Source organism: Alligator sinensis, unplaced genomic scaffold, assembly GCF_000455745.1.
Source record: "Alligator sinensis unplaced genomic scaffold, ASM45574v1 scaffold424_1, whole genome shotgun sequence".
Taxonomy (NCBI): domain Eukaryota; kingdom Metazoa; phylum Chordata; order Crocodylia; family Alligatoridae; genus Alligator; species Alligator sinensis.
In genome coordinates, this window is record NW_005842113.1 from 2,311,450 (window position 1) to 2,319,354 (window position 7,905).

Sequence of the window (7,905 nt, forward strand, 5' to 3'; positions counted from 1 at the left end):
ACAAGCACCGAACCTCGCCAACCTCATCACCAGAAGCAAACTTCCTCAAGCCCAGAACACACCAAAAGGATCCAGACCGTGCCAGGACAAGAAATGCAAAACCTGCCAACACATCTCCACCACCCCCACTTATCACTACACCCCACAACAGAGCCATCAGCATTCCCGGATCTTACAGCTGCACCTCCAGAAATGTAATATACCTCATCCACTGCACTAAACGCCCTGATGGAAAATACGTAGGAGAGACCAAACAACAACTGCGCACCAGAATGAATGCACGCCAGAAATCTATCAAAGACAGAAATACCCAATTACCGGTGGGGGCACATTTCTCACAGGAGGGCCACTCTCTCTCCAATCTCTCAGTCCTGATCCTCAAGGGAAACTTACAAAACACTTCCCAGAGAAAAACCTATGAGCTCCACTTCATCAACCTCCTGGATATTAAAAATCATGGACTAAATATAGACATTGGATTTATGACACATTATAACCTGCCTGACACCTGACTCCCCAGGTATCTCTCCACTTTCATTCCCCTTCTCTCTCTTTCCCCCCTCCCCAGCCTGTCTCACCCATTGACTCCTCAATCTACATTTTCACTGACTACCTCTCTTGCATGCATAGCAGCCCAGCCTCTGGCTTCTTTACTGTTCATTTAATCCGGGAAGAGCACACACCAACTGCTGAAACTTCCTTAGCCTGACAAAGGGTTTTTGAACCCAAAAGCTTGCTTAATAATTGTTTTCCAGCTATTTAAATTGGTCTAATAAAAGATATCAGATTCACCCAAAGAACATTGTCTGCCATTTGGTTGTAGAGTCGTTATTTCTGCTTAGCAAAAGTCTTTGGGTCTTGATACAAATGGAGCAACTACAATGACTATCAGGATGCCTTAGCCACTGTAGCTACTCCACTATTCTCTTTGGGCCAAATTTTGAAATCCTTACTTAGCCAGAATTGCCCTTCGGCTTCACTAAGGAACAGGACAGACTTTCAGACCATGTCCCCAAAGAGGCCCCCTAAAAACGATGCCTGCCCGTGAACTGAAGCAACAGCAGAATGGAGAACTGGACTCCCGATGCCTTCTTCAACATCTCTGATAGCTACTGCTGGTACACAGCCCACTGCAGCCTCACCTGTGTGGAAGATACCTAATAGCTGCAGATTACTTACAGTGAAAATAGAACTAGATAGATAGATAAGCCATTATAACCGCATGGTACAAGTAAAGACTTTCACCTGCCACTTTGAAATGATGATAATGCTATTTAAAATGTCAATGGCACATCCCTGTTGAAGTATGTGGGCTTATTTTCAGTAGTGGCTCAGAGTATTATTTCAGGGCAACTTTCTGTTTCTTTCCTCACCCATCCATGGATGTGGTCAATTTATGGTTTAAAAGGTTTTTCTCTCTCTCTCTCTCTCTCTCGCACACACACACCCCCCCATATATGTTTTCCACTGAAGTCTGTGCTTTTTCCTAGACCCACCCAAATTCCAGTGCATACCTCACTTGTGTGCCAAGCTTTCAAACTCTCCATGAAATAAATGGAAAAAAGCCCTTTTTTTCCACTTCTGCACATTTTTGGGGAGAGAAAGGAAAGACCTCCAGAGGAATTTGGTTATACCTGTTGTTTCAGGGCAGAAACATGAGAGATTGCCACTGTTAATGAGAATATTATGGTGCAGCTGCTGGAAGGAAGTTTATAGTGTTGGAATCCACAGTGTTTGATTGTGATTTCAAGCAGTGCATGTAGAGTGCTACAGTGATTTTTAAAAATAATTATGAAGTAAGAGTTGTGTAAACTACTAGATGGTGTGATCCTTTGTTCCATTTATGTGAAGAATTCCAATAACCATCTTGAATGCATTGATGTTTTATGAAGGAGAAAAAAAACTCATCAAAGCTCAACAGGAAAAAAACTTTAGAAGGCTTCAAGGAAATGATAGCTTTTAGCTGTAACCTTATACACATCTTATAATACAAAATTTCAGGGGATTCAAATGTTTGTGAATGATACTGGAGTCACAGCATTGCAGTTTTCTCTGCAACACATAGAAAGTGGAAAAGGCTGCAACACAATGATCTTGCCAGCATTGCCCCAGCTGCCATTCCAGAGGGACCACCCACTTTAGGACTGAAACTTTCTCACAGACTTTCTTTTCCAAAGTTTATTGAGGTCTGAACTGTTCTTCACAAACTGATTCTGCTATTTCTACTCACAGGGCACGTCTACACAAGTCGAATTACTGCAAAACCATGCTAAATGTGGTAATGCACAGTAGAATAAGTTTACTGTGTACTGGCATCACAAAAAAGCATATGCTGGCACTACTGCACAGTAGTGCCAATTATGGCGCATTAAGTTATTACAGGTACTAAACTTAATGCACCATAATTACAGTGCATTAATGCATGCGTAGACACACCCACAGTGTATAGCAGCTTCCCCACTGAAGTCAATGCCGCAGATTATTCTCCTACAGTTAAACCATCAGGAGTTGCTCTGGGCAAGGAGCATTCTGCAAAAATAGATTCCTTATGGATAGGCCTATGAGTACAAGTAGGATTTGTCAACCACCCAAGAAACATCACCCTACTCCCAAATTTGCTGGAAGGTAGGAACAGCCTTGTAATATCCTAAAAAACCTTAGAATCTACTTCTAAACTTTGTGAGGATTTGGGAAAAACTATTCAATCTATTCATAGAAGTCAGGGAAGGATGGCATCTTAGAGGTGGCACCTTAAGTGCTCTCCTTAGAGAGAACATCTGACAAAGTAGGCTGTTGCCTATGAAAGCTTATGCATCTCTGAATCTTCTAGGCCATTTGTACATGCCACAACATTGGCCTTTAAAGTGACTTAATGCATTTTTGCACCACTTTAATGGTACAGCTGTTTGCACCTGTCGGCGGTGTAATGCGCGTTAATGGTGGGCTGTTTGCATGTGTCAGCAGCGTAATGTGCGTTAAATGACTTTGGGACACAGCAAAATAAAAAATCTCCGAGGCAGCTTGGTTTGCTGCAGAGCAAAGTGCTGGACCCCGTGCATCTCAAGGGCTGTGCAGGCAGCCTGTGTGGGCAGCTTTCACTGAAGGGAAAAAAAAGCAGCAAGCCTGGGGGGTTTTTTCTCCCTGGAGCCTGCCTGCCTGCCTGAGCTGCACGGTGGCCCAATGCTTCCCTCCGCAGCTGCAGTGCCCTCCAGGACCTCTTGGGCCAGGTGCTTGCAGGTGCATGCCACGTGGGGGGTGCCCCCGCTGCTGTGGAGGGAAGCACCGGACCTGCAGCTCAGGGACAGCTCAACCCGCTGGCAGCTTGCCCTCCCCTCCCCGCCGCCAGAGAGGCAGGTAGAAGTCAGGCCCGACCCTTGTGTACATGTCACCCTAAATTGAAGTGATGTTTTTAAAGACCCACTGCTTCAATTTAGGGAGTATTAAACCGAAGTAAACCCCCATGGCATGTACAAATGCCCTTAGTCTTTAAGATGCCACTCTACCCTACCTTCTGCCTCACTTCAGACTAACATGGCTAAATACGTCTCTCAACATAGTCAGAGATAGGAGAGCTACTTCAGTGATTCAGCCTATCTTCAACTCTCTGAGCAGTTATCCCTCTCCTTATCCTTTGTATATGAATTCCCTTCTATTCACCTAAGGTGTAATTACACGTTGCATTTCAAACATGTTAAATGCTCTTAAGACGGGACTGTCCACATGTTAAGGCAGTAAAAGACTAACTAAGTATCCTCTGAGACTCTCAAAGTGAATCCTCTTTAGGCAAGAATTTGGAACAAGGCAAAGATCCCTGGAGACCTGAGAATGCCAACATTGTGACTATCTTCAAGAAAGGAGATAAGTTTGTGTGTGAGAACCATTGAGGTGTGTGTGGTCTTTTTTTCCATGGAAAGAAAAATCCTTGTCTGCATTCTCCTGAACTGTCTTCTACCTCGTGTTGAGGAAGTCCTACAAGAAATCTTAGTGTGGTTTCAGACCATCCTGTGAGGCAATTGACACAATCTTTGTTGCCCACCAGGTCTAAAAGTAAGTGTCAGGAACAACACCAGGACCTGTATATGTCCTTCACTGACCTCACTAAAGCCTTTGATTCCAAATCATGAAGCCTTGTGGAAAGTAGTGACCAGATTTGGATGTCCAGAAAAGAACATCAAGGTTTTGAGGCTTCTCTAAAACCAGATGGCTGAGACCATTCTATGTAGTGGATCGGAGACAAATCTGTTTGTCATCTGAACTGGGGTCAAGCAAGGATGTGTCATCACTCCAACTCTGTTCTCCTGTTTTTGGAAGGTCATCTTGCTTCTCAGTGAGGACCACCTTCCTTCAGTGCAGATACTGAGCAATGAATGAATACTAAATGAATACTGTAATGTTTTTACTTTATGATATTTTCAGTCAAAAAACAAAGTACTCAAAACAGCCATCCTTGACCTTTGATATGCCAATGACTGATTCATCCTTGTGCACACAGAGAAAAACCTCCAGACTGTGCTGGATCTTTTCAGAGAAGCCAACTGAACTTTGGGTCTCTCTCAACGTTGAGAAGATTAAAGTGCTTTATTGTGAGCTACAAATGTAACCTCCCTCCCCAAATTACCATTGAGAGAAAGACCCTAGAAGTAGTCAAGTACTTCCCCTACCTCAGTAGTCACCTTTTTCAGAGAGTGAACATTGATGAGAAGATCCAGCATAAGATCCAATGTGCAACTATCTCCTTAGAGAACTTGCTTCGGCCTGTCTTTATTCATTGTGAACTCCAGAAAGACACCAAAATCCAGCTTTACAATGCAGTCAGCATTCCCACTCTCCCCTACAGATGTGAAACATGGGTAACCTACTGTCATCTCAAGAGCCTGGAGAGGTATCACCAATGATGGCAGTGGAAAATCCTCCACATCAAATGGGAACATCACCACACAAACTCCAGCAGTCTTGCTGAAGCCAGTGTTGCCAACATTTAGTCGGTGATCCTCAAGCACCAGCTTCACTGGGCCAGGCATCAACACCCAGATTCCTAACGCCCCCCTCCCCCCGCCCCCCAAAAAAAGGGCTCAACTTCCAGTTTAGTAATGGCCTGAGGTCTTGGAGTGGCCAAAGGAAATGCTGTAAGGACACATTGAAGGCACATCTCAAGAAAACATGCCAATGTCAAGACTTGGCAGGACCTGCCTGCTAACTGACTCCAACAACAACACCACCTCAAACAAGTGGCTGGTAAAGCACCTCACCTTCAAAGCAAAGAAGAGGCAGTGGGGGAAGGAAAAGAAGAGAAATCCTGGCCTACAGCCTACCCTCCCCTGCAGAAAGAACTGTAACTTCATCAGATGGGTCCCTGGCTCAAGGATTGGACTCTTAAGTCACCTCAAGACCTATCAATGAGGCATGGTAGAGATCATACTCAAATTGATGGATTATGAATGACAAGGCTGCAGAGAAGTGGGGGATGGGCCCCCCCATATTATTTGGATCACTCCTCTGCCCACCAAATTGCCCTGCTGTCCCCCACCTACCCCAGATTCACCTACCATCCTGCAATCAATCTCTCCAAGCCCCGCACACCAATCAATCTCTTCTACCACCCAACTCCACATGCCACCCAGCTGGGCAGCAGCCCCAGCCCTGCCCTATCCAACTCCCTCCTTCCCTCAATACTCTCTCCCTCCCCCACCAGATTTGCCTGTGGGAGCTGCTCCCCAAGCTGCCTGGCAGTCCTGTGCATGTGTGAGTGTGCACATGCACATGGCACCCCCTGCCTGACCACCCTTCTCCTCCTCCACCCCAGCTCTTTGCAGGCTGGAACTCTGCCAGCTTGCAGAGAGCTCTTTGCAAAAGTGGAAAATCCACGTGTTTCTCTGTTAAAATGAAAAACCCATGTTTTTCTTGGTTAAAACAAAAAAGCCATGGGTTTTTTTTCCATTTTTCTGTGGGAAACAGAAAATCTGGATCCTTGGTTCTCTCTCAGATAAAGAGTTCAATGATCTTTTATTTTAGGTAACTTGAGAAAGTCTACCTTTGATCACCAAATTAAAAAAAACTAGATGGAATATTGTTCCCATTCTGTTCCTATTCTGTTGATTTTCCCTTATTCAGAAATCCCCAAATTTATTTTTAAAATATTCTATCATTCAGGAATTTGAACAATAACTTTCTTTAACTTATTTTTAAATAAGTTTTCCAGAGCCCAAGGAAGTTAGACATTGCTTAGAAGTTTTCCAAGTAAAAAGCTTCATGAAAACAGAAATATTACCTTCGCCTAAGTTTCTTACTAGGCCATCTCCAAGTGTTTGGTTCACAAGGAAATTTTTATTCAGGTAGCTCTTTTACAGCATTATAATATATGCCACAGAAAACAACAATCACATTTAAAGAAAATAGTTGATTGGAAAATATTTTCTCAATCTGCTAGAAATTTCAGTGAAAATAAAAATGGAGTCATTCTACAGAAAACGATGACTTTTCAGTGAAAAATTAAAAAAATGTTTTGGCTGAGAATTAAAATACTTCTATTAAAAATGCTACTGCAAAGCTACATTCAAAGTTGCAGTTGGAGCACTTATGTTTTTTTTTATAGGCTAGACTCCCTAGATAGACTACATCTCCCATGATGCAGCAGGATATCTCTTCCAGGGAAGGAGGCAATGCAGCAGGAGATTCCTTGCAGCATGGTGAATCATTGGAGGTGTAGTCTGGCTGCAGAGCCTAGCCATGGAGGAGGTTGAGGACCTGAGGAAAAACAAAAACAAATTACAGCTCCTTTGAAGTACCATGGCCACCTTCCTGATATATCAATATTCAACTCTTGGAGGGGAGGGGGTTATTTCCAGGTTTCCAGTTGTTTTGATTAAAAATTGAAATTTTCAGTAGAAAACAGGCACTCTTAATAAACGTATTGTTTTAATTGAAAAAGAAGTTTCCAACTGAAAAAGAGTTTTGATAAAAAGTAATTATAATCCCGTTGATGGGAAATCCTGTATAAAGGGTAGTTCACATTTAACACACAGTTGTTAAGGATAAATGAAACTAACAAGAAGTGCTGAAGTCTGAGTTTATATAATCTCCAGGAGTAAACATTGCATTTAATAAGTATTCAACGTTTTTTGCTTTTTTTAAGTACCTAACATCATATGGATTGCATATCCTCAGCAATAGATCCAAAAAATGAATTACTGAAGTCCATGAGTATAATTTTACAGTGGATTATTTCAGTGGAAACCATCTGTTCATTAATATAGTGAAGGCTTAAGATAGAATCCATCCTCAGAGGGGCACAAAGCACAGTGCTTCCATCAAGCCTATTATAAATTATGTATTGGCAACTTGATGTAAATATAACATCTGACCCTGCCCCATAATTTATCCCTACATTAGCAAGACAAAACCCACTGAAACCCAAAAGTATTTTATCTGTGATACAGAACTCTTTGTTCCATTACTTACAGGTAAAACTCTTCCCTTCATTTAGGCAGCTATGAACCACAAGATCACCAAAAACCATCCCTTCTTCTCCAAACAGTCAAAAGTAGCTAGTTCTCCTGCTTGATTTTCAAAACTTGCCAACTGCAAGGTCATGTCCTCTGTCCTTAGCACACCTATCCAAACTGCTGCAGCAAAGATCTTTTTTCCTGTCTATTATTCTGACCATAACTTCCCCTTTCATCAGTGCTTGCAAAGTGTTCGCTGCCATATCTGCAATTAGTTAGAGCTTCAATTGTTCACCTTCCAGGTTTCCCATAATTCCACATTCATCTAACTCAGGGGCGGGCAATTATTTTGGGTGGAGGGCCACTTACTGAGTTTTGGCAAGCCATCGAGGGCCGCATGACAGGTAGCCCAGGGCAGATTAATATTAATTTTCTAATTTTTTTAGGGGCCCTGCAAGCCAGA

General features: G+C 42.8%; 1 protein-coding gene across 5 annotated transcripts in view; it reads right to left on the reverse strand.

The window, feature by feature from the left end:
• Positions 1-7,905, reverse strand: part of KCNJ15 (potassium voltage-gated channel subfamily J member 15) — a 43,805-nt gene that overhangs the window by 24,890 nt on the left and 11,010 nt on the right. For 2 of the 5 annotated variants that reach the window (XR_003094310.1, XR_003094306.1), the window contains one exon: positions 6,291-6,744. The exons of the other annotated variants lie outside the window; for them this stretch is intronic. The gene's annotated coding sequence lies outside the window, so the exon portion shown is untranslated. Of the gene's footprint in view, positions 1-6,290; positions 6,745-7,905 lie in introns of those variants that run through there. 5 annotated transcript variants of the gene reach the window in all.